Source organism: Sturnira hondurensis, unplaced genomic scaffold (genome assembly GCF_014824575.4).
Source record: "Sturnira hondurensis isolate 20B ecotype Veracruz unplaced genomic scaffold, ASM1482457v3 Scaffold0022566, whole genome shotgun sequence".
In the NCBI taxonomy this organism is placed as follows: Eukaryota; Metazoa; Chordata; class Mammalia; order Chiroptera; family Phyllostomidae; genus Sturnira; species Sturnira hondurensis.
In genome coordinates this window covers 368004-395796 of record NW_028095197.1, presented here as the reverse complement: position 1 = coordinate 395796, position 27793 = coordinate 368004, and the positions used below count along the sequence as shown (strand labels likewise).

Here is a 27793-nt window from a genome sequence, read left to right as displayed (position 1 = left end):
GGGCAGTGAGAAGCTAAGGTTTTCATAAACAGAAGAAAGGCATACCCAGATTTCTGGTTTGTAAGGTGAGGGGCAAAAGAGAAGATATCCTGGAGAGATGTGCAAATTAATCACTGTGTCACATGGGACACTTTCTCTTGCAGATGATAGAAAACCAGATGAATTCTGGCTTTAGCAAAAATTTTAATTTTTTGGCTTTCATTCCTTTACAGTACAAGAGTAGATTGAGCTTTTGGCTTGCCAACCCTTGGTTCTGCTTTCCGAGTGTTGACACATTCCCAATCCACTTGTCTTGTGGTCCCAAGATGGCATTCTGGCAGGAAAAACAGAACTGTTGTTCTAGTGTTCTTAGAGTCCCAGTATTCCACTGAATGGGACCAGCTCAGTCATGAGAACACTCCTGATGCAATTCATGGGAACCAGAGAACACTCTTAGCAAAGTCTGTATCAGTGCTACTCAAAGTGTGGTTTGTGGACCAAAGTCTGTTTTCATACTTTTCTTACCATCTGCAAGAGTTTAAGTATAGAAATCAAGGATCATTAGAAAGAAACATTAATTGCCATCTGACAGAGTGATTAAATCTAATAATAGAAAATTGAGACATGTATTTTTTGTGTTTTTGTTTCGTGTGTCATTTTTCAGTGATTTATTTTGATTGTAAAGAATACACTATCAGTCCACAGTGGATGGAGATGTGCAAAGGAAGCAAAGTGATTCGTCACCACAGAGGGTTTGAGAAACTGTGATCTAATGTACATGCCCCACTGTGAAGTCTGGGGTGAGTTAGCATGCTGGAAGCACACACACACCTTGGGGAGATCTCTCCCTGTCCACATTAGAGAGGGCTTTAACAAATGTCTACTATAATAGTCAGACTTAACTTGGAGGGAGAGAGGACATTCCCAGTCTCACTCCAGCTCTCCTGTTTTCTTATGCTCTCTTCCATGTCGACCTGCCCTTATTCAAAGTTCTTGGTAAGAATATACTCTGCTTAAGTTTTGCAAATGGCCATTTTAATAGGCTAAACATTGCATGGGCATTTGTCTACCCTCCCCATTGAAACTTTTATTAATAGAATCACAGGGTTCAAATGGCTTTGAAGAAACCATTAAAACAAAGAAACTTTGAGCTGGGCTAACATAAGGTACTTACTACACTGATTTGAATTCCTTTCCCATGCTTGTAACACTGAGGTACAGAAATGCCAGAGTCCTATGAATAAATCCCTACTCCCAACTCCTCTGTGTATGTGTGTCTGGCTCTCTCTGTCTCTGTGTGTGTGTGTGTTTGTATACCTATCTTATCCTATTGGTTCTGTTTCTTTAAAGAACCCTAATACCTTTACCAGCCTTTGGAAACACTGACTTTTGAAAGCACATTCAAATATTCAGGCTTGGATGCAATATCCACCCTAATCTGACTCCTACCTCCTATTTCAAGCTCATTTCATGTGACTTTCCAATGCACACTCTGCTTTACTCCATCTGGTCACCTCACACCTTTGTGTTCTGTACTCTGCTGAGAATGCCTTGGTGTGAGGCTTTCCCAGTCCCTGTCTTGAAGGCCTGGATTTATTACTTCATGAAGAGGTAAGGAAGAAATAAAAGGTAGAATGAGAGTCTCATATTTAGAGATATATAAAACCAGCTTTGAAAAGTAAGGTTTTTTTCTCATGTGCCAAACCTGACTAATTGATCATGGCTACTTGAAGTATTTTAGGCAAGATTCTGAGGTTTTGTCTCAGGGAATGCAGTGATCTATTAGTGATGTCTGACAGTAGAAGAGTAAGAAGGGGTCAGAGTGGAAAAAAACCTATGCATTGGCTACCTCTGAACTGGTTATTCAGGAAACTACCCAGAATAATTTCCTGAGCCCTTTCCAATGCCTCCTCAAACAAGGTACTGGGTCTGTGAACATTTTGAAATACTAATTTATATTCCCGTCATTTCCCAGATTTACATATGTAGGGAAATCAAACAAGAGTGTTCAAAGAAGGTAAAAAGCATACAGAGAACAGGCTACAGTTGCTTTCCCAAAGCCTCCTTTCTCCTGTTTTACCAAATGTCAAGGCAGAACTTGCCTGCTGGGATGAGTGAGTGGGAAATACAAATATCCCCAGCATTCCCACTTAGCTACTCCTTGGCAAAGCTGCTTAGCACCTGACACTGGGACATCCTTAAAAATTCTTTTTGGAAATCATAAGGTATAAAAATTCTCGTGGGGTACAACGTTGCATTAGTCCTTCCCTCAAATCTCTGTTTTCTCATCCTGGAATGAGATGAATTTGCAACCATAGATTATGAGATGAACTTTTACGAACAACCATCTGTTGATGAAAGAACTGTCTTCAAAGACCTGATATCTTCTGATAATACCCTGGCAATTGTAGAAATGCGGTCCTCTGGAGCCAGTGTTCAACAAGCTCAAAAAAGAGAGAGAGATTTCCATGGGATGGAGTATCTATCACAGATATTTTGTTCTTCATAATTTCAGCAGCTCCTCTCAACCTTTGCAGCAGTTTTGGAGCCAAGCAGATGGCAGGGGAGGGTTTTACTAAGTGGTAAAGTTTCAGCTGCAAAAGGCAATTCCTAGAACAACAATTCAGAAACTCATTTCCCCCAACACTCATGTTGGCAGAGGGCTTATGAATCTTTTTAGGAAAACAAGAAGGAAGCAGTGCATCAGAATAAGGCATTTTTGTTTGCTTAGGTTATGTGGAAGCAAACACTACTGAAGCCAATTCTTTCCTTGTGTTTGCTATTTCCAGGGCAAAGAGCCAGACTTGTTTGAAAATTAAATAACACCAAAAAAGCTAAAGCTTAGGATCTGCAATATAACAAACCTCCAGCACACGAAGCAACTGCTAAATGCATTCTGAAACCACTGTATGATAGTTTCAGCTAAGTTGCCCCAACCCTGGTTAGCATTATGGACCCCTGCAGAAAGAGCAGAATATGGACTCAAATCCTGCCTCTGATACTAAATAATGGCATGATCTTGAACAAATCATGTGTCTTTCTGAGTCTGTCTCCACGAATGCAGTATGGGGGTGGAGGTGGGGGATGGAGGGGACAAGAGCAATCTCAGAGGGCTGTTGTAGAACTCAGTGTGATAACGTCTATGGAAGTAACTGGGAAATGGTCAACTAGGAATTACCACCAGTTTTTCTTCATTTCTCTTCTGCCTATCTTGGCAAAAGTTTATGTCAAAATAACTGTCAATTTTCTCAAACTATTTCAGCCCTGGCTCATCTATAATTTCCCTTTTATCTTCAGTCAACTATAATATTAAAATTTGTTTCCCTTCAAATTCCAGTTCCCTTTGTGTGAATAAAGCAGTCACAGTTGGCTTTGGGTATTTTACTTTTGATCCTTTACAATGTGTATGTAACAGAAACTGTAAATGTATTTGTTATTCAGAAGCTATAAAAGTATTGTCTTTCAAATGAGAATTGTTTAGTTCAGTTTAAACTTCTTAAATATGACAGATATTATTAGTAGAGATAAAATCTGTGGCAAATATCAGAAAATCTATTCAACTGGCTTAAACAATGAAGGGAATTTACTGGCTTCTGTAACTGAAAAGAACATAAGATTTTCATGGCTGTTTCAGGCATGGTTTGGTCCAGGCTCTGGCTACAGTTTTCTTCTATTGTCTCAGTTCTACCTGCCTTCAAATATTAGTTTCGTTCTTGGGCTTGCCTCCTAAAAGGACTCCCAGCAGCATTCATGGTGGTTCTCTATTCACATGTAAGAGTAGAGCAAAGGCCAAGGCCAGTTTTGAGCACCATGTGCTAATCAGCTGAGCTAACTGGCCAGTGGTCCAAGGCCGGTTTTGAGAACTATGATACAAAAGTTTCAAACGTCACTCTAACTGAACTACCATGATAAAATCTCTGCAGCTAGAGGAATGCCATGCTCTGATTGGCTTAAATCTATATCAATCTCTATGACAAGGACATGGGATTCGCCTCGGTGGTTTACACCAAGCAGGACCATTGTCTGGATCTGAAGATAAGGTTCATCCCTCCTTAGCGACGATAAGGAAGAAAATGTCCTAAAGAATATTGTTGATTGTGAGATCATTTTTTAGTTTTATATTACATGTTAATATAAAGAAAAAAAGCTGTTTCCAACTGTACCCACTGAATTCAGTTTATTTTATAAACTTAGTATATGAATGCGAAGCATCATATATGTATCTTCAATATCCTTCAGGTGAACATATCTAAATAAGCATGAGTTGGTGCTTGCAGGAAAATCTCAATGGTCAGAGAGCAAGTGAGGAGTTTATGAAGATGTGGGCAGGACTACGGGGTTACCCAACAGACCTCTAGGCTGGAATGGGGTAAGGGAGGAGCGATTGCCCAAGACAGGGATGGAGCTGAGCTTCTCTATGACCTTCTGGTGCCTTGGACATTGACAGGCCAGGAAGCCAGTCTCTGGGCACAAAGCAGGATGGAGGCAGGTGGAAAGCTCACTGGGACTGGCAGATGATCAATATTTAGTATAGAGATTCAGTTCAAAATTCTGACAAATATAATTGGAATTAATATAGAGAATAAGGAAATTACTTCAAACTGGTCATAAAGTAGAATTTTCCCATTGAGTCTATTGGCAAAAAATGGAATTGCATCTTTGCAGAAGAAAAAAATTAACCTCAGGTCAATGGAAGTAGCCTTAACCATATAGAATATAGATAAGCACAGGATAAAAGTTGATCACCAAAACAAATGTGGAAATAGCTGAAAAGGCAGTGACCCCATGTCAGACCAGGAACGGAGACATGAGCCTCAGGCCCCCTTCGCCCACACTGACCTGTCTGCCTAGAGCATTCAAGTGACACGTCTTTACCACCTTTTGCTGACAGGTCCCAGTGGTACCTTCTCTGACATCTGCAGTCTAAAATCCTGATAAAACAAACCATCTGTATTCTTAGGAAAACAGAAAGCTTTTCCTTCTTAGCATCTCAGAGGACTGGTTTTTTCCCTTTGCATCATTTTCCATTACTCTCTGCATTCTTATCCTTGTGAACTTTAAGTGGGCCACCTAAACTTTCCACATCTTTGTTCTCCATCACTAATGAACTAGGGAAGCAAGATTTGTTCAACTAATTCTTTTCCCCAACTTCCTACTCCAGTTGGCTCCCACATTCCAACAATGCAAGTCTCTCTCTAAAGCCAACTAAGCACAGACTTCTGTGTTCTTTCATTGCTCTGGGAAACTTTCTTCCCTGTCCCCAGCACGCGTGCACACACACACACATACACACCCCTCCACTCGCTTCACTGTCCGATGAAATCCTTCAAGGTTCAGTCTTATCTGGTCTTAATTCCTTAGTAATCTCACCCCATACTGTGACGTTCAGGACCACCTCCCACCCTCCACCTGAGCAACATAATTAAACACCCCCCTCTTCTGCTCACCTGGCACTTAGTCCCCAAACTGAGTGGTCCTTATCACCTGTGTTGCACTTAGTTATTTTGGTGACTATTTTCCCATTAGATTGTTAGTTGTTGGAGGCAGAAATCATGCAGTTTATCTCTGTGTCCAAAGTAGAAGAGGGAGAAGATTTGGAATTTATGCTGAAAGAAAGAAAGAAACTCTGAAAAGATTTCCAAGTTACCTTTAAAGTTTCTGAGTAATAGAAGTAACTCTGATGCCCTCCCCTCTGCTCCACTGGTACCTGAGGGTCGAGGAGATAGATGGCAGACATCTGGACTTCCCTCTTGGATGCTGGTTTTCCACTTGACCCAGAAATCAGGTCAAGGCCATCTCAAAAATTCTTTTAAGACAAACATAAGAACAACATGTAATAAAATAAAACCTCTTTTTGCCATTTAATTCTTAGTCAAGTTCGATATGCTAAGTTGCTTTAAAATCAGAAGTTGTCTGTTTATTAGTAAGTAATAAGGTGGCTGTGTTTATGAAATGGGTTGTAGCTACAACATATGGACACAGTTATGAATAAAGCAAACTGCAGAGAGATTAACGGTGGAAGATCTGAGATTTTATTTGTTTTTATGAGGACTCTCCCAGTCACCTCATGTTTATGGCAAAGTCATAACTTTACCCTAAGGTCTGTTTAGCCTAGACTAAGCGGTCGTCGTTAACCCCATTAATGCCAACACAAGCTCAGGGGAGCTCTTAGCAGACTAGGTTTGCGGGGAGGAAAATGATGGCATTTTACTTGAAGCAGACAGGGTTTTTGAGTTTCCTTTGTAGTCAGTAAAGACAGACTCCCAAACTTCTGACTGTGAACTTTCCACAGCGCCCTTCAAGCCCACTCCTCCCCTGAGCCCTGTTTACTATGTATAATAGACGGTTCCCTCGTGTACAGCAAGTCCTCATTACTCAAAACCGACTGTTCTCTAAAAATGCTTGGTAAACTATAAAGGCCTTGAAACTCACTTGTTTTCCTGCCTGAGGTGGGGACGCTCCTCCTCCGTCTGCAATTAATAGCACACATATTGCAACTACCTGCCAGTGAGGATGGACCTTCCCTGATTTCTGAAGCAACACATCAGAGTGGAAAGTCACCAACTTTCTTAGAGCTAAACCGAACAGACATCTTTTCGTCTTTGTCTTACTTGGCCTTACTATGGCTCTGAATGATAACTTTTTCTTGGAAATAATGACTCGACTAAACTTCCATAGCTCGATAGCCATGTGCTTTTCCTCCTGTGTATATTTTAATTATAATACATTCTTTTGGAGACTTTACAAAGGCACCCGAATGCAACATTCCCAGGCTGAATTGGTAATCTTTCTCCGCACGTATACTTTTCCTCCTATGTCCTCCTCGAAAATGAATGCCTCCCATACGTATGGGTCCTAAAACTAAAGACTCAAACACTGTTTTTGAATCTTCCCTCTCCCCCCAGTGCCCAATCTGTCGGCCCACCACCAACCAGTCAATCAATGCTGATTATTACCATCCCTAAGTAGCACTCAAATACTTCTACTTTTCTGCACCCTTCCTGAAACTGCCCAGTTCAAACAGCCAAGTAAATAATGGGCCGGGGGGGGGGGGGGGGGGGGGTGTTAAAAANGGGGGGGGGGGGGGGGGTGGTCTTAATGACCTCATGCCTCCGAGCCTCCATTTGCTGCTTTGTAACATGAGACAGTTAGAATGAACACCAAGTTTCTTCTTTCTCTATAGGCTGTGAATGTAAGAATTGAAAACCATAGAGGGCATCAGGGCAACATCAATTCCTTTGGGAGACCATCTCTCTTTCCCCATTTACAAATTAAATACTAGTGTGACCAAGATTGTGCTTCGTATTCTCCCCTAGCACAGCCACAGCAGGCAACAGTGATATCACAGATAGATGAATAACCTCTCACCTCAGACCTTCTCAGGCAGATAGCATTTGGGCTGCTACCATTCACTAGGGTAACTGGGTTCGGGCCTTTGGAAAGTCCTCAGGCATTTCAGGACTAGGCTCTGCAGGCAACAGTAACCCACCAATCTCTTTAAAGTGAGCACCTAATAGTTATCTTCACTTTCGTATTTGAAATATGTTGGATTTTAATATGTATTTTAAATATGTATTTTGTACTTTAAAATACTTTATTTCAAACCTCTATATAGTAAACTGCCACAGATAGCTTAAATTCAAGGCAGTGAATTTCAAACTCTTTTGACAGCAACTCACAAAAAATATACAGAATAATTTTTATCACAGACCAGTATACACACACATGCACAAAACTAATAAAAATGTTTTATGAAATTGTATTTACCACGTTACCTATAATGCACTCTGATATTATCTATTACATTTTATTTCATTGCTTTTAAGTGCTTGTCGAAACCCCCACTATTTTATAATAGTTATTTTATAATCCACTACTTGTTAGGACCTGCAGTTTGAGAAACATTATTTTAAAATTATAGGTTCCAGACACCCCAGCCAGTAGTCTGGTGTCCAAATTTTTAAAATGACTCGCTTAAATGCATTACCAAAAAGCAATATTCGCTAAAGAAATCTCAGTCCTCCCAAAGGGCATCATATTGGAGATTCCTATCATAACTCACCAAATGAATAGCCAGCCTTCCCTTTGCAGAACTGAGATGTGAACGGAACATCAAGTGAAAATGGTATAAAATAAGAACAGTTGGAAAAGGGGGACCATCACCGAACACAATGTGTGGTCCCTCTGGAAAACCTAAAACAGCTTAGAGTGAGGTGAATGGAACAAAGCAGCAAAAAGGTATTAATGGAGAAAAGACAAAGCTTGCGACTTCTGCCACCAGGCTTCACAACTTGCACTTCTGTTTTCCAACGCTGTAAGACAGAGTGATATTGAGGATGACTTCAGTAATCATGGGCCCTGAGTCTCTCAGCAGACATCATTTAAGTCATTTAAAAGGATAACTGCAAATTAAATTAGTTCATCTTAGTTATGCAAAAATGATAAATTCAAATAAGCAAGGTAATTTGCTTCTAAATTAAAATTTTTTTCAATCACTTGGCATCTCAAATCAAAGCAAACGGGTAATGTTACCAATTATATCAATTTGACTCTTAAATTTAAATACATAAACATATGATGAACAAGATTAAAATTCTTATTTGATATGCACTTAACTTATTACCATCTGCACTAGGGTAGGGAACCACATTCAAGATGTGAAACAGGGTCCCATCCTTGAAACCAAAGAAAGTTGACACCAAAAGTCCCTTTGTGAGAGCCTAGCAACACAGCGAATGCCCAAAATGTGTTAAACAGGCCAGCCCCTCAGGAAAGGTAAGGTAGCTCACACTAGCAAAGGCAACACTATGGAAACTTATGAAGTATTTATAAAGATAAATATTTGGTAAATTATAAAATATTCCATTTTAGGAAGTGGTATGATAATATGTTAAAACTTCAAATGGTTGTGCTTATGAGCACAGACTTTCGTAGGTAGAAAAGAAATGGAAATGTATTTAACATCTGTGTTTTGCCACACATTACTAAGGAATTTCAATTACACTAGAGCATTGGAAACTAGGAATCAAAAACATTAAATAACTTGCCTTAGGTCATAAAGTGATAAAGGATAGAACTAAGATTTAAACTCCATCATCTGATTATAATAAATTATTCTTGTCACACTGATATCACTTTATCCTGAGCCAGTACTAAAAATATATTAGTGTTATACTAGTTGCTTAAATACCAATATTTCCTCAAATTTATGACCAAGTTCAATTTAGACTCCAATTTCAAGGTTCATGAGCAATAAAGTGATCTTTAAAGAAAAAAACACATAAAAAGGAAAAATGTGCATTCTGAGTGGCATTATGAATTTTTCAAACATCTGATAAAGGATTATTTGTGTTTCACGCCATGATGAAAGAAGTTATCTAATACCATGTAACAAACCACACCAAACTGTAGTAGCTTAAAACAACATAGTAATGTATCCTTGTGTTTTTTTGGTCTGTGGACTGACTGGGATTGCTTAGGGTCTTCTAGAAAGTGCAGGAGGCTGTAAGCTGGGGCTGCAATCACCTGTGGGCTCAGGTGGACTAAACATCAAGTTGGTTCATTCACATCACTGGCAGAGGATGCTGGTTGTTATTTGGGGATGCCAAATAAAGGATCTATAAACGGCCTTTCCATGTGACTTGGGCTTCTTTCAGAGTGGCAGCTGGGCTCCAAAAGAGAGCATCCCAAGAGTAAATGTTCTAAAGGACCCGGAATTCTTACACCCTAGCCTCAGAAGTCCCTGAAATTCGCTTGCACAGCATCCTAGTCAATGAGCCAGTCAGTAAGGTGTAGAGGTAAGGAGTTCAACCCCACCTTTTCATAGTGAAAAACAATATGACATAAAGGGAGGGAAGGACATTATCCATCACACCTTAGTCTTTTGCCTCTCACCCTGGCATCTCTACTTTACACAACTGAGTACAGGAAAAATACATGATAAAAGTTATGAGATAAAGTATTTTGTTGTATTTGTTCTATTCTTTGGCTCTGTCTCTTTTTCTGGAAAGATGGCATTTCTTAAATAAGTGGAAAAATAAAAGTCTCTTCCTTTTCCACTCTACTCTCTTTTTTCCCTTCATTTCTTGTCTTTCCTTCTTTCTAGTGGAAGAAAAAAAGGTGGAAATAAATTAATTAAGCAGCAACATATTTAATTAGCTAGTAAATCTTATGGTTAGTTTCTATCCATATCTCCCATTTGACATCTACCTGACTGATTCAGTCATCATCTTACATAATAAGGTAATAATTTCAATGCAAGCAAAAAGTAGGGGGAAAGTGGGAAAGAAAAATTAGATAATTAAGAGAGAAGGAAAATATAAATGGAAGGGAAATAAATCAGGAGGACTGAACAGTATTAAGCCCAGGTGGCTAAAAAGACCAAGAGAAACAAGCCAAATTCTCCCCATATGATACTGCATCCATCCCTTACTTTCCAGCCATTGCCATCAAATCCAGCCCAGTCCAGCTTTATCTCTTACTCCCTGAATTACTGCTGGACCAACCTACCTAATGGAAGATTAGGTAGTCTGTATCCTCCATAGAAACCACCCAAAACACTACTTTCCTCACAGTGTTCCCACTTTAAAAACAAACAAACAAAAAACAATAGTGACAACACTAAATGACATCTGAAGGATAAAGTCCAATACAAGCATTTTAAGGATTTTCATAATCTGACCTAACTTTCCTTGCCAATCTTGTTTCCTTTACATAAAGCTATCAGTTCAACTAGAGCACTCTACTCACTGTATCCAAATACATAGAGAAATAACACTATATCTCATTATTACATCATGAAAAATGTGAAGTCTAAATCAAAAAAAATAATAACCAACAAAAAAAAGATTGTTTTTCACAAAGCAGCGTGGCAACATTTCAAGCTTGTTAAGTACAGCACTCAGGGTGCTGACCACTTGTCACAAATATAACCTTCTCATTTTGTCTTCTGTCCTTTGCTTTAATTGATCTTATCACCAGGAGCTTTTCTGCTGCTCTCTGCCTTTCCAAATCCTATCTCACCAGAACCCAAAGAAGACCTCTTCTTTATGGAAACTTATGTTAGCTAATTAATTTGGAAGAAGTGTGATTAGCAGGATTATTCTGGACCTGAAGTATCTTGTTTAACTACAGGCATCTGATTTGACTCTACAGAGACCAAGCTGCCCAAGTTCCATTCAGTTTTTACTCTGTAGATTTGTTCAGTGCACAGTAGTTTAAGGGACCATTTCACTCCAGTTTAGTAGATAATTCAACCAGTATCCATTTATTCATACAACTTGGATTCACAGTAATTACAAACAGTGATTACAGAAGCAGTTAAGAAAACACCATTGCAAATATTATAACTCTCTGGGAGTCTGATATAAATGGGACTTTTTGAAAAAAAATAGGATATTTGAAGATAATGATGGGTGTAGTCCATGATCAAACAAATTTTGTGGTGAGAAAAGTTTATTGTCAGGTATAATTAAAGCTATAGCAACCACTTTGAAAGTACAGACTTTATAGGGCAAAGAAAGAGACTTTTTGAAGCAAAGTACAAATTAGGAATAATTACAGTGATAATCATGGAATGTCAACATCCGTTTTCATTATGATGGGCTCAGTATCCTTCAAAGTTCCCTTGAGTCCAGGAAAGCATTAGTATAACAGCAAAAGGAAGCTTTGGGAAGCGTATATTTGAAGTACTAAGAAATAGAGTGACTGGAAGCCAGAAGACATAAGTGGAATATGGCATAAATGTCTTGATCACCAACAGAAATTGTACACTTAAAAATACCTTATTAAAGAAAAACAAGTTTTCTTTTTTACGTCCAATATCGCATGCAATTATTGTTGTTTTCTAATCAATTTTGAATTCAAAACTGGCTAAAACTAAACTTTTTAGGGGAGTTTATAAGGGTGATAAAATTGTAAAGAAAAGTAAGTAAAAGATTATTATATCAAACAGGAGAGTAAAGGTTTCTGGGGCCAAGTTGCATTACTTGGCATGAGTGGTTCTATGGATGCTCAACTCATTTTACTCACCTATGTTTTAGGCAGTTTGCTACTTATGAAAATGTTATACCCAAAATTCACGGATAGTAATAAAATCTTCAGCTTCTATAATTCATTAGCTTATAGGTATCTGTTCCTGCCATAATTAGTGCTTTGTTCACATTCCCTTTTGTCCAAATGAAGCTGGTTGCACGCTTAGTAATGGCTCGTTCTCTAGAAGTACTGAAGCTGCTCTGACCCCCAGTGACATTTCAGTCTCTTTATGAATGGGCCTTAAGAAGGTGTCCTTTTTAAGACAAGGATGAAGTGTTATACTTTGGATTATTTAAAGAACATGACACAATGCCACACAACTAATACGCATTCATTCGTTCAACAGATATTCATTGACTTACCTACCGGCTGACTATCTGGAGAGCCACAGCATTTTGCCACCTGCTACGGTGAAAAGGCACGTGACAGGTGCTGTAAAGATCCTGGAGACCCAGCAATTTCTCCTGGCTATCAAATTTAGTTTGGCTAATGGTTACCACTCACTCTCACTTTCATTGAAGTCTTACAGAGGGATACTGGAAAGGGTTGACCACTTAGAAGGTAGAGACTTAATAAAAATTGAAATAGAAAGAGTGGAGACAGGAGGGAATTTTAAGAAGCAGAGGAGTGAGGAGACAGAGACTGCACAACCAGCGGGGCTTCAGTGCCCTGTGTGTTCAGCTGAGCCAGGTGCTCTTCCTGTCCCCTTGCTTGATCTTCCCTCTTTGTCATGCCCTCATCTGGAGGAGCCAGGCCCCGCACAGATGCCACTGAAACAGGTCAAAGCTAAGGAAAGGCCCTGGGATCAAATCTTGGCTGAGTTGGGTCAAAACTTCTGAGCAGCCACAAATAGAAAAAGCCAGAAGAGAAACACCACCCACTTTCAGAGGAGTGCCAAAGGTGAAAAGGAGAAAAGCCAGAATTAGTAATCAAATCCCAAGGCATGAGGACAGAGCCAGAAGCTGGGAGGAGAAGGGGAATTAAGAAAGTCAAGTGGTAGGTAAAAACAGAAATTGAGACTTGGTGGGGGAATTGAAATAAAGGGTCCAAAAACAGAGGAGAGTGAAACACAGGGTCCAAGGCACTAGTCGGACCCACTTCCTAGGGTTTGATACTGGATTTGGTTGAGTGTGGGTTAGCTTAATCTAAAAGCATAGAATCTGAGCAGACACTCTCTTTCCTTAGGACTTTTATCCCCCACCTTACTGACAGTCTATTATTGATAAGGCATTAAAAACAGCAAACAACCTCTGGAAGCCTTTCAGGCAGTCTTGCTAATGAACAACCTTAGTCCAGACAGATTTGGCCTTGAAGATGACCACATCTCTTGAGGACAGTTCTTCCCAGATTCCTCCACTGACTATTTTGGGAAACAAAGCACTTAAAAATGATATATTTAAATAAATTAGTTCAGGCTTGAGCAGCCTGAGACACTGATAGACAGAAATACCTTACCTACCAGCAGAAAATTTAGTGAACTCGTACCATGTCCCCTGCAGGAAGTTTACTCAAAGTAGTTGAAATATGATGTCCCAGTGTGTCTGACATTTAAAAACTTTCCCACTGGATTCAAATCAGTTAGATTTTGGGGGGGGATCTTGACCCTCTCCCACCCCAGCTGTAAACCGTAAAGACCAGGACTATCTTGCCATCTTCGTTTTAACCTCCCTAATCTCCGGTCACCCCTCGAAAAGTGCAGCCTGCCCTGGGAGCTCTGCGCACCTCCCAGATCACCTCGATTCCACCTGTGTCACAGCAGAAAAGTGACTTGCCCCATCACTATCCTGCAAAGGGTGTACCATCAGCCTAAAAATGTGTTCGTTTCCCTTGTCTTATATTTCTGTCTGATTTCCAGTGAAGTAACAATAGTTTAAACTTCTCTGCTATGTGGCCTGAGCCAGGGCTTAACAAAGGATATGGGGGAGGGGGGGTTGCGTGTACAGGTGTGAGTTCATGTCACTCGATGTGACTGCTGATGCGAGGTGGGAGACAGGCACATGTGTATTTATCTTAAAGAGAGAAAGAGATGGTAAGACCCACAGAGAAGAATTCACTTCTGTGGCATTAATGTTACCTATTGGAGAGAGGTTCGGGGAGCAGCTAAGGGGATGGATTCCTATCCAATTGTGTACGGAGGCCCCTGTATGAAGACAATCAAAGACTTTGCCAGCATTCAAATATTTCATTCTAGAAAAGAAAAAGTGCAATGCTCAGTCATCTCCTCCCCCTTTTTCTCACTTCTTTGGTGCCCTTCCAAGGTAAGGCCCCTTGGTGCTGGCTTCTCAGTCCTCCCAGGGGAAGTGCACCAAGGCCAAGAGGGCCAGATGGGGCTGCTGGCAGAGATGCTGCTGATCTGGCTCTTTCGTATCCCACTTTCCGTCTGCCAGTGCTTTTGGCGGTGGCAGCGGCGGTCCTGATCAGGTTTGAATTACCACCCTGCGGCCAGCGGCGTGAGTCCCAGTAAGCATCCGGTTGCATTCACCAGCTCTCTACCTGCTCAGGGCCGTAAAGTGCCATTGTTTCAAGATGCCCATTTTACACTTCACACATCAGCTTTCTCTCAAGACAGTTATTTGATCACTAACCACTTTGAATATCATGATCATCGGCTCATTTATTTTTTTCTGTTTTAAAGGATGGTGCTGGGGTGCTCAGGGAGCAGCTATATCGATTTCCACATTTGCCAAGGCATCCGAGTGTGAGCTGCCTATCACGATACTGACTTTAATAAAAGGTTATTACTGTGATCATTATTTAGCATTTATATAGCTCCTCACAATTGTTTACCCACTATTCCTCAGAGAACCACTGTCAAGGTGGTCAGTATCAGCAACCCCATTATAGAGACAATAAATCAGGGAGAGGTTTTAGAAATATCCACAAAAGGACGCAGAGTGAATAACCACAGAACTGCGTCAGGCCTGGACCTCATCCCCTTTGACATTCTTGGTGAGTTCTGGTTAGCAGACTTACACAGAGCACTCGCCTCTTGCGGGTTACAGCTCAGATACAGTGAGAGGCTTTCCCTGGCTGCCCTCTCAAAAACAGCACCCCCTCCCCAGTCGCATCCCTGGGTTTATGGGCTTCACAGTGCTGAGTGCTACCGAAGTTATCTTCTTTGTGTGTTTGTGTTCTTGTTTCTCGTTTGTCTTTGCCATTCAAGAGGTCCTCCCCGTAACAGCATCAGTCTTGCCTGGGTTGTTCATTGCTGTATCCATCCCCTTTTTGAAAAGCACCTGGCATACAGTAAGTGCTCGGTAATGCTTGTTGAGTGAATGGCAAGGACAAGCTCCGGGCAAATACGCCTACTTATGCATCATTTCCTATGCCTTTCGATCTCTTTCCGGATTTCCTGGCTATAGTCACAGGTATAGTCAATAATTCTTAATTATCTTGGAGCTAGTGATCAGGTTCGTGGATGGCCCAGGTCCTTGGCTTCCTTTCCTCTAGATATTCCTCCAGATCTTTCAGTCATTTCTCAACTTCAGTTGAGAGGGGTCTAGAAGAGAGTTGGGTGATGAAAATCCTACCAATTTTATTAGTTCTAATAGCTTTGGAAAAGGTACAAAGTTGACATTATTGATTCCAAGATTCCTTTTTCACTTTATTTGCATATTTTAAAAAATCCATCTGTTTTATATATGCAATACAGTGAAAGGTACTTTGAAGAAGTTAAAAGCGCTGTATTAAATGTAAGATATAATTATGTATGTATGTAGTCCCATTAACCTTGATAATCGAGAGTTGCTTATACAGTTAAGATTTAATTAGTTTTCATAGAACGGTAGCTCACACTTTTCTAACGAGTAGGGCTGGCCAAGGACTTTGAAAACGTATCTTTGGTTGATTTTTTTTTCAACCACCAAGACAAGATAAAGCTTGAAATCCCTTAAAAGCAGGAGAGGTTGCCAGTAATGCTGATTTCTCATCAACAAGTAAGAATAGACAAATGGTACTAAACATTTGAATTTTCTTGCATCGAATTTCAGACGAGAGTACAATTTCCCCTGAAAAAGAAATCTTAGGCTGATCTTGGAAGAAGCCCCTGGATAATCTCAAAATTAAGTTTCCTATTTAAGGTTGTTTCTAATGTTCTTTATAGCCCCATATGCAACCATAAATTGGGTTGCCTTTTTGTTCTAAATATAACAAATCAACACAGTACCTTATATTTACTAACATGTGCTGCTATATTTGGTACTCACTATAATTACATCCATAGATATTATTGTCACCACTCTATAGGTGAAGAAAAAGGAAACAAAGCTATTGAGGTCTTTACCAAAGATTTTAGAGGAAGTCACCAAGAAGACTGATCTGGCTCACATCTCCTGACTCCAGTTTAATATTCTCCACAATAAGGTTAGAAAACCACACTGGAAAGGGAAGACTCATTTCTAATACTTCTGTCCTACCACCAAGTGTCGAAAATCAGACATATATTTTACTTTATGGTTAAACTGGCCACATCTACTCAGTCTGTACCTTGCCCCAGGCCCTGTGTTTTATCCTAGGAAGATGCAAAGAAAGCAAAAAAAGAGGTTTGGTTTCTATGGCCCTTACTCACATACAAACATTGCTGTCATACAAGGAGGCAGGGTAGGAGGGGCGGGGCAAGGCTCTAACAGAGATGCAAAGTTCCATGGAGCAGGGTAAGAGCAGTATCTGAAAACACTCCATGAACGAGATCACCTTTCATGCCAGAATGAACTTGGCATAAAATCAAGATTTAATAGAGGATATATTGGGAAGTGTGAAGAGTGGGATGGGGTGGCTACCAAATTTTATCTGCTTAAATTTTATCTACCATGTCAAGAAATTAGTAGGTAATATTTTAAAATTACCTTTAAATAAAAGTATTTGTGTTAGTTATATAAATAGAGGTAAACACAGGAAGAACTAAAATAGAAATGGCTAACGTGGTTTTCCCTGGGATATGGAACCGGGGCGATAGGAAGGATTAGGATCGTGAAGTGGGAGGCTCCTTTTTTATTTCTTTTTGTCTTTTACTCATTTTTTCAGCTAAGGTTAGCATTCTGTGTTACTTTCTATTAGTTTCAGGTGTACTTCATAGCAGTTGGACAATTGTATAGTTTACCAAGTGTTCTCCCCCATATTTTGAGTAACCACCTGGCACCACAGATAGTTATTATCATATCATTGATGGCATTCCCCATGCTGTACTGTACATCCCCATGACTATTCTGTAACTACCAGTTTGTATTTCTTAATTCCTTCACCTTTTTCACCTTGTCACCAATCCCCTTCCCCTCTGGCATCCTTCAGTCTGCTTTCTGCATCTATGAGACTGTTTCTATTTTTTTCAAAAAGATATTGCTGAGAAATGTCAGAGATTTTACTGCCTACGTTTTCTTCTAGGAGTTTTTTGTTTTCAAGTCTATCTATTTCAAGTTTATTCTTGTATATGGTGTAAGAAGGCGGTCTAGTTTTGTTTCTTTGCGTGTATCTATCCGATTTTCCCAAAACCATTTATTGAATAGTCTGTCTTTACCTCATTATGTGTTCTTGCCTCCTTTGTCATAGCATAATTTATCATAGCGACATGGATTTAATTCTGGGCTCTCAATTTGGTTCCATTAATCTGTGTCTGTTTTTATGCCCATACCTTGCTGTGTTGACTGCTATAGCCTTATAGTATAATTCGATATCAGGCAGTATGACACAGCCCACACTGTTGTTCTTTTTCAAGATTGCTATCACTATTCAGGGTCTTTTGTGTTTGTATACAACTCTTTGGATTATTTGTTCTAGTTCTGTGAAAACCACTATTGGTATTTTGATAGGAACTGCATTGAACCTATAGAATTGTTTTAGGTATTACGGACACTTTAATGATGTTAATTCTATTCATTGTGTTTCTTTATAAACTCTTCAGTATTATTTGATTTTTAAGTCTCAGCTATGGATTACTTAAAGAAATATTAATTTTTAAATGGGCTGTCAAGAATAAGTAAGGTTTCCTCAAAAGAGAGAGAAGCTGGGGCATTTCTAACAGAGGAACCAAAACGAACAGAGAGAAAGCAGGAAAGCAGGGGAAATAGCAAGTAATCCATCTGGACTGAGGTGTGGATTATGCCCACATGGAGAGGGAGTCATAAACTGGTGTTCTATTTTAGAAGGCCTTGAATACTAGGACATACAAATATACGCTTACATATTTGTTGGCAAGAAGGACATACAAGGGCATTAAACTAAGGCAGTATGCTCAGAATTGACCTTTACATATAGCAATGATTCTTACATTTGAAATTCCCTGCTTGTTAAAATAAAATTGCTAGGCCCCCAAGGCCAAATTTCTTTTTTGAGTTGGTCTAGGGTGGGGCCCCCAAATTTGCATTTCTAGTAAGTTACCAGGTAATGCTAATGACGTTGGTATGAAAGCCACAATTTGAGAATCAGTAAAAGACAAATCTAGCAACAAAGTCAAGACTAAAGTAGTGTGAGAATGAGGTAAAGGGACTCTTTTAAGAGGGCAGACAAGAGAATTGGGGCCCTGGGTAGGACACTGATGGTGGAAAATTACAGAGCAGCAATCAAGAGAGCAAACTGCTTCAAAGGACAGGGGACCATTGGACCACATTCTGGGTCATTCAAATCACAAATCATCAGTAAACCATCTCTAGTGCCTGTGCCAGGTACACAAAAAGCATTTGAAAATAATTTTTAAAATGGCAATCTCGTGTAGAAATTAAGCTGCAAGTTTTATCTCACCTTCTCTTCCTCTCCCATCAATACCTCATTCTAGTGCAATTTAGTTTGCAAAAGCATATTCCAGGGAAAGGCATCCATAGCTGCATCTTGTTACCAAGCGCATCTGTCTGTGTATGTAAAATCATAGAAACCCTGATTTTCTTTATTACTTCATTTCGGTACATTCTTGTAGCTAAATCGTGTTCAAAATAAATATAGAGCATAAGAAGCATCCATCTCTACCAAGTGGGGCAAAAAATAAAAAAATTGTTAAGTCACCATACCATATAAATACCCCATGAAAGCATAGATGAACCTTTATCCAACCAACATTCATTGAGTATTTATTGTACTAAGTAATAGGCACCATGGATGTGCTGGTATACAAAAATGAATAATACGTGGGCACCTCTCACAACATTTCAAAATCGACCGTCTTTTTCTAATACTCTTAAGTCTGCCTAAAGATTGCATTTTTTTCTTCTAATAAAAACTCTAAAACAAGGACAGAAAAAGAAGATGGCATTTCTAAATTGACCACCTCTGTTGTCTAATTATTCAACTAAAGAGAACACTTTGCTTCTGAGTTCTTTCACCAAGCTCAGATGTACTTTGCTGACACAGAGAGAGTCTGGGGAACATCCAGCACACATTTACTCCCCTGGTCTTTAAGTATAGTGAGCGTTTTATCACTTACACCTTTCAATGCCCAAAGTGAGTGCCACTTGGGGGTTTTTATATCATTTCCTTTACTACCTCCCAAAATAACAAGGTCACTTCAGGACCATTGAGTGGTTGGCACTGTGATGTGTTTCCCAGAAGTACTAATAGTTCTGGAGAGGAGCAAGTATTTTCACAGCTGCAGGTCTGGGTGCTGAACTTCAGGTCAGTGAGAATCGTGTCCCCGTGCAAATATAGAAGTGGAACTGACCAGCAGGGGGATAAGGGGATAGGGAATGCTGTTTACTTGAGTCAGGGAGCAACCAAAAATGATTTCTGCAACTGGAACAAAATTAAAACAAGGGCTGAAGGTCAACTTTCTCTTTTATTTTGGCCAATCAAGCACTTCTAAGCAGCCTTTCTCAAATGTTTCAGGTCTACTGATTACTTCAACTCTGTAAAGCCCCAGGTATCGTACCTACTCTACCTTTTGGTCACTAGAGAGAAACAAATGGAAAAATGTTCAGTCTCATTAGAATTAATGGACTCACTAGGGGACTCAGCTTTCCCTGCCCCATCCCCAACCTTATCCACCTCTAAATATCATGTATTTTGTTCGTTAAATGCTGCTCACATCCATCCACATCATTCCACCTTAGCCACCCCAGTGTAGTCCATGGATGTCATCTCTCAGAGATGACCACATCTTGTAACCTGTCTCTTGCATCTTGTTTAGCCCCTGCAAACTACTCTTCACATTAATTCATAGTAATCCATTCACAGTGATCCTTTGAAAATTCAAATAATGCTACGAAAATCTGAATACCCCACACATACACATAAAACTTAAATATTTTTTTTCCTCTGGCTCCCCAGTGCTCCAAAAACTTATCAAGTTCATTTGGCCTAGAGAATTCTGTCTCTTGCCATTTTTCCTCTTTTTGTTGCATCATGCCCCTCCCCTCCTCACCCTCTCCACTCTCACTGCCCTGCCCGGAACTCTTCACTCCCTGCTTTGCCAAGTTGTCTTCTTCTCACCTTTGGCTCTTAACCATATCAGCTCCTGAGGGATGCTTGAGGAAGATGCTCCCCTGCTTGGTTTAGGCCAAATTCCCTTGTTCTAAACTCACTTGGCACCATCAACCAGCTCATAAATCCTTTGTAACATATATCATAGGATATTTACACAATCCTGTATGGTTGTTGAATTTCTGTCTGGTCTGCCCACTAGACTGTAAAAAGCATGAAGGCAGGGACTCTATCTCTTTTTGCTTACCATTGTGCTCCAGAGCCTCGAATAGCATCTGGCATGTGTTAGGTACTAAATAAACACATTCTTTTCAATGGAAGAAAGGAAGGAAGGAAGAATGTATGAGTGGCAAATTGATACTACTAAAATAACAAAAAGGAGATTAGCATTTCATATAAATGATAATAGTAGTTAACATATTAAACTTCCAATGTTAGGTAAAGTTTTAAGATATATTTTTAATTTACTCTCCATGCCAACCCTATGATGTAGTTATTTTTACTATCTTCATTTCATAGAGGAGGAAACTGAGCTGTGTAGAGATTAAGTATTCAAGCTCACATGGCGAGTAATATATTTCACATATGATCATATATAACCATAAGAAGCCAATCCGCTCTAGGAATCTTTTCAATCAACCATTTTTAAGGGTTTCTGGAACCATTATTTTTAGAAGTCAGGGATTTTTCTTATATGAAATTGAACTTTGTAAGTAAAAAAAACTCTATGTCCTCTTTACAGATGTGTTAACCTCCTTAATAGATGAAGATCAGAGATACCCTAATCTGGATTTCAACTGCCTCTGTGTCTCGAGTTTCAGGATGAAATTTTTCTACACAAACGTAAGGATGAGCCGATTACAATGAGTACAATGTAGAGCAATAGACCAACCTCACTTCAGTTTTGACTATATGGTTTTAAAGTGAGCAGAACAGCAACTGAAGATCCTAAATGATGAGATGAAAGAAAGAGAGACAAAGAGAGAGTTCAGAATCTGAGAAGAAAAAGGGCAGTTCCCTAGGAAGAAAGCCTAAAATAGAGTAATATTTGTTTAGAAAAGAGAAGATAAAAAGGAATGTGCTGCCTTCCAAATACTTACAGGAAGCCACTTTCTGTGTATACAACCACGGATCAGTTTATTTGGGGTCTTACCCGGAATAGAAAGCTAATGCTCGGACAAGACAAAGCCTCCTGTGGAGGGGAGGAAAGGAGGAAGGGCTTCACATGGAAATGGAAAATAATTTGTGTGCAAAATGGAACTCTAGATGGAGCAGTTCCCTTTATTTGAATTGTCTGTGGAGTCTGATGCTGATTTCACTGGATTAATGACGATCAGAGAGATGACTAGTAGGAGTCCCTTAGCTCTGTGATTGGAAATAGAATGGAATGACCAACCACTTACAAAATAGATCTGTCGGTGGGATTCCTGTAAAGAGGGGAAGGCAAGAAGACTAAGAGGAAGAGCAGGGGGAGGGAGAAAAGTCGTAGGTGGAAGAGCTTTGAAAAGTCGTCCAAAACCATGGAGTGTGCTGCAGAATGGGGTACGGGCACACGCTCCAGAGTCCAAGTGCTGGGATTGGAACCCAGGTTCCATCGTCTACCAGTTATAACTGCCCCCGAAACCTTAGACTTCCTGTTTTTAAACGTGGGGTTCTAATCGTATGTAGCTCACTAATCGTTTTAAGGATTAAAGAATCCAATCCTTGTTAACGTCATAGCAAACATTTAATAAATAGTAGTGCTACTGCTGCCAGGAACGATGATCTATGATGAGACTGCGTGAGCCTGAAGTACCGGCTGTGTTGAATAATGTTGGATCCACCAGGAATAACCAGACCAATAACAACACTGCATTAGACTCTCCTCTGGAGGAGGTCATCACCTGACAAGGCGCTCCATGCCTTCGAGGGAGAAAGCCAACGTTAAGACTCCACCTGCCAGAAATCATCCACTCTCGGCTTGTTCTATAAAACCATTTTCTTGTCTCCCTCTTTCAGCCTTTGTTCTCCATCCTTTTCTTTTTTGTTTACTTTTCTACTTTGTTCTCTGTTTTCCAGTTCTTTGAAACCTCTGCTCCTCTCCACATGTAAGGATCCTGTCGAGACAAACTAAGCAGATCTGTTTCCTCTGTGTTTAAACATCACAGGCCAAGAGGGGAAAATGTTTCCTTTGGGTAGGTGCCAAGTAACTTCAGGGAGTCGGGGGTGAGAGTTTTTAATGACACAGTAAGAAAGAAAATATTTGTGTTCCATTTTAATTGAACTTTTCTTAAGCTCACTACATTTTAGTAGGTGAAAAAAATCAACATATGAGAACACTAGGCACAAAAATACACATAGCTCTGGCTTTGTGCACAGAAATGGAAAAAGCAGATTGGGCAAAGGGAGGTCTAGCGTGGGCATCCGTAGGAAGACTTGCCCCACAAAACTCTGAGCTTCATAGCACCACCTTTATCACTTCATTCAGATGGGTAGTGTAGATCCTGTGTGGCCCACAAAATTGGTGAGATCATGAACAAGTTTATTATTTTAAATGTATTTCTATCTGTTGGGGTCACTACAGTACCTTGAGGAACAAGATTATTACCTGCCACATTCCAGTTAAACCTGGAAAAGTGAGCATTATGAAAGGAGGTGGCTTACCTTGTCAGGTGACTCTAGAAAGAGCTACTTTTGTCACTGTTTCCTCCGCATTTACTATGTGCTAGGTACTGTACTAACTACTATATACGTGTGATCTCATTTAAACCTCCCAGCAGCTCTGTGAGGTAGGTATTGTTAAACCGGTTTTACAGTGATAGAGGACATCAGGCAATTCACGTGGGTCACACAGCTGACAAGTAGAGCTGGGACTTTTACCCAAGTCAGTAAGACACCAAACCCTGCACTTACACTGCAGTGTCAGGTGTGGCCCCACCTGTTCGTTATCTACTGTAAAGGTTCCGGGAAAGACTCATGATCTTAGGATTTATGAAGACAACAGAGTAGCTGACAATGAGAACTACGTGCATATGTGTGTATAATACAATTAAATGACATAAAATATCATGTTCTAGTAAATGAATCATTGTAGGACTAGGATAGAAACCTCAGTTCCTCCCACTATTCCAAGCTAAAAGAATGTTTCCTTTCCAGTTAAAGTTTCTCTTCTCTCGGGGTTATCCAGCCTTTTCTGGGTAATCCATTTCAGTGTGGACTGCCAACCTTTACATCGCAGCTGTGCCTCAGTTTTATCATCTGAAGAAGCAGCCCTGAACCCAGAGAGTTATCAGGATCAAGAGAAGCCATGCATTTAAAACACTTGGAAGAGTGCCTGTCATATTACCGATAAATGAAAAATGTTCCCTGTTAGCAACATGCTGTTTCCTTGAATGGAGATCACTCCCATTTGAAGCACTGACTTTAATCCTTGTTGATGGACTTGCTTGAAAATAGACATTATCATGATATCGTCAAGGAGACTTTGCTTCTCTCTACTACATCTGCAAAGTGTTCTTACCTGATTGGCTTATTAACTGCCCAGAAAAGGCTCCTCCTTTGTCTACAGCTCCTTGTGGCTCCTTGGCATCCTGTGAGGAGGGTGAGGGTCTGTGTTGTACACCCTTTGCTACGCTGAAATGGGAGAAGATGTTTTCAAGGATGTTGGTAACAAGAATTGGTAGTCAAAGTGAGTTGATCTGTTGTTGTTTTTTTCACACATCTTCAAAAAGGCTTTTCTATCTACTGGGGAGCATCCTGACTCATGGAGAGTTGGTTTCCAAATCCCAAGACTATTTCAAGTATCCATGAAGTCTCAGACTCTACACATTTAATCATCCAGTATAATGCTCCCATTCTACAGATGAGGAAACTGAGACTCAGAAAGTTGTCAGTGCCCATGATAATATTTTTTCTCTGATATTTTGTCTTATCGAATTTATCTTTCCTAAATTGTACATTTTTCCCACCCCTCTTTAGTAAAGATATTGCTAAATTTGGCCCTGGCTGGTGTAGCTCAGTGGATTGAACACAGGGCTGCGAACCAGACAATCGCAGTTCGATTCCCAGTTAGGGCATAAGCCTGGGTTGCAGGCCAGTTCCCAGCAGGGGATGCACGAGAGGCAACAATACACTAATATTTCTCTCCCTCTCTCCTTCCCTTCCCCTCTAAAGATAAATAAATAAATAAAATCTTTAAAAAAAGATATTGCTAAATTTTCTAGCTAAATTTCCTTAAATAGTTTATCATTTGAGCTAATAACTTGTGGAGGTTGAGAGGGGACTTCCATTTTGATATTTCTTAATCTTTTCTTTTTTCACTTAATTTTAACTCCATTGTTTCCCAAGGGCTATTCTGGTTTTATAGGTCAAAAATATTAAATATTGGAAATTCTGTACATTCCAACCTGATACCTAAAAGCCAAATATAGTCTCTATTTTTAGTTTTATATAGACATTGATATTATGAACTTCATTTCTTCCTTCTTTGGTTTTTAAATATATAGTATACTTTAAAGCAAATATTAGAAAGCCAAGAGATTTACCATGTAAATAACTGTAAAAACATGCACAGATATGAGCTAATGGCCCATTTAATATACCCCTTGAATTTTGGTCTCTCCCAACACACCTAGGCCACCTATTTGGGGTCCCCAATATTGCCCATTCTTGCCTGCCATGGACACAGTAAGGCACCAGGGGGAGAAGTCAATCTACCAAAGAAGTCTAAATCTGTTGTGTGACTAAGCAGAGAAGAGCAAATTAAACTTGCAACAACACACAGTTGAGTGGTGTGCCTGGCAGTGACACAGCAGCCCAGGCTTGCGTAGAGGTCAGAGGTCATAGTGGACCCTGACTCAGTTCCTTCTCCTGATCAGGACCAGCTGGTCCTTCCTATGTAAACAATAAACAGTCAGCTCCAAGTGGATGGTACCAGTGTGTCAGCGTCAGTGCAAGGGCAGCCTGTGAGAAGTGTCAGGGCATGTGACTGCTGAGTCCACAGTCGTTTCCTCAGAGAAATTCTCATAGGTGACTCATACCACTTCTAAATCACTCAAATGGGCAGATAACCACAGGCAAACTGCAGGCCCCACCAAACATTTCTTATACTGGTGCATCTATGAGACAGCCTGCGGGGGAGAGGGGTGCTTGTATTCCCACAGAGTGCTAAAAGTTAATGAGTGAAGAGATTAAAAGCTGCTTCAAGCCAAGCTTTTTAAAATGTGAACAAAGCAGTAACTTAGTAACAGTTTCCCCAGGACCCCAGAGCCAGTTACTTCAGTCCAGTGCGGGTACATGTAGGAGCAACGTCTGCCTATGAGAAAGGGCACAGCAGTGCCACTGAACCATGGGCTCAGGCTCACCTTGAATAAAGCCTCACCAGTGTCACCTCAGCCAAATGACCCCACTGAGACTCAGTTTCCTCACTCGCAGCGTGGGAGATACCTAAGTCATGGTGTTGTGAGACACGGTGGCCCCTGGTCACTGGTGGTGTTGATAACTTCGAGAGCAGAGTGCCAGGCAGGTAGCCGGAGATCAGTAAACAAGAAGGATTAGTACTTATTTGGGGCTTATGCTGTGCCAGGCACTGACTTGAGAACTTTAAGCGGATCATTTATTTAACCCTCTCCACAATACAAAAGCAAGCACTAACATTATCTGCATTGTATAAGTGAGGAAACTGAGGCATAGCAATAAGTTCCCACATTTTGCAAGGGAAGGGGCTGGGCCTCTAACCCAGGCTGTGAACTGACCCCAAAGCCCATCACCAATAAATGGTGATGACTGTCCCGAGAATGACCCACAGAAAACAAGACGACACCAATGAACCCACTGAGTCCTTCCTTTCTTCTTCCTCTAACTCCTTCCACCCGATGGAGTGCAGTTCCCTGCACTCGGAGGGGAGCCCAGGTCTTTTAGGAGCTCCTACACCCTGCTGGGATTGCTGAGGCTCGGGGAAACTATTCTGAGTCGAAGGGAGATCAATCCAGAGTCTTTTCAAGTTCTGTTCTGGGCAGTGACTCTAACCTTCATTTTGTAACTGATTTACTCTCCCCAGCAGTCAGCTTCGGCTACCTTCTCTGAGAACTGGGTAGACTCAGGAAATACTCCGCTGGCCAACCAGAAAATTAAATAAGAATGTCGTCAGGCCCTGAAGCTTAATTCTCAAATGCCAAACAATTTAGAACAAAGAGTCACTCTTTCAAAATAGAAATAGTTGTCAACAAGTGTTTAAATTCTTGCAGCATAACATAGTTTAACAGTCAAAAACACAGCCTGAAAGCCTAAATTCTAGTCCCAGCTCTGGCTGTGTGACCCTGAGAAAGTTTCTTAACCTCTCTGTGCTATAATGGTTGCCTTATTTATCTCCTGGGGAAAACAATAGGCCATACCAAAGAAGTTGACATGAAGATTAATGGATTGATTTATGTAAATACATTAGAAATAGCTGGCACATCATGAGAGCTCTAAAAATATTAGCTTTTCTTATTATTACTTTATTCTGCTGTGTTTCAGTACATGTATACAGGTTTTGCAGCAATGTCTTTCAAGAACAACTTTGCTGATGCTTTATTCCTTTTGCAAATGGTTTCTCTATTTTTACCATCTCACCACCAGCCACGACCCATCCCATATAAATTCCCTTCCCATCTCATCTTTTCCTTAAGTAAAGGAAATTACGTTTAAAAGCCACATGGAATTGCAACACTCAACATGCTCATAAAAGTTAGAATTCTCTAAAGACATTAACTCAAATCATGGCTCTGACATAATATTTCAGAGGGCTCAATGTAGCCTCTGGCAGTGAGCTGTGAGGTCTTTACTAACTGCTTCCTCTTCCCCAGCTGCTCCTGTCTTCTCAGATGCCTTCTACAGATGTAGCTGGCCTCTAGATTTGCCATTTCAAAGGAATGCAACCTTTGCTCCAGACTCAGACTCACCTCACAGAGCAATGGTTCTCTGACTTAAGTGAGTATCAGGCTGCCCTGGAGAGCTGGTGGAAACAGTCAGGCTCCGCTCAGAGCTGCCGCCTCAGTGGTTCTGGGGTGAGGACTGATGATCTGCATTTCTTACAGGTGCCGGATCATGCTGATGCCACTGGTCAGGATTGCACCGAGAACCACTGCCATGGGCATTTCTCCTCACTTCCTTCCCTTGAGATCCCATAGACTCCTCCAAAACAGAATGAAAAATTCTGTTCATGTATGCACATTACTCTCCATTTTTTGAGAAATGGAAAACAAGTTTTGTTGAAACACCAACACAACCCTAACGAAACTAGACTCACCTCATTTCAGCTGCTTCACCCATTTCACTCACCCACCCCATTCTTCAGTCAACTCCTGCCTGTCTTTGCACAGATGCTCAGGATTGTGTGTTTGTTTCTACTTCACTAGTCCTG

The 27793-nt window shown here is 40.4% G+C and overlaps 1 long non-coding RNA gene across 2 annotated transcripts; it reads right to left on the bottom strand.

The window, feature by feature from the left end:
• Nucleotides 1-27561, bottom strand: LOC118979723 (uncharacterized). 2 transcript variants are annotated; one of them, XR_005064977.1, is made up of 4 exons: nucleotides 27333-27561; nucleotides 5687-5785; nucleotides 5427-5585; nucleotides 1-313 (listed from the first exon to the last, which is right to left on the bottom strand). It is a non-coding gene; the product is annotated as an uncharacterized LOC118979723 (long non-coding RNA). The 2 variants fall into 2 exon arrangements; XR_005064976.1 differs by lacking the exon at nucleotides 27333-27561 and adding an exon at nucleotides 8042-8248.
• Nucleotides 27562-27793: the final 232 nt, after the last annotated feature.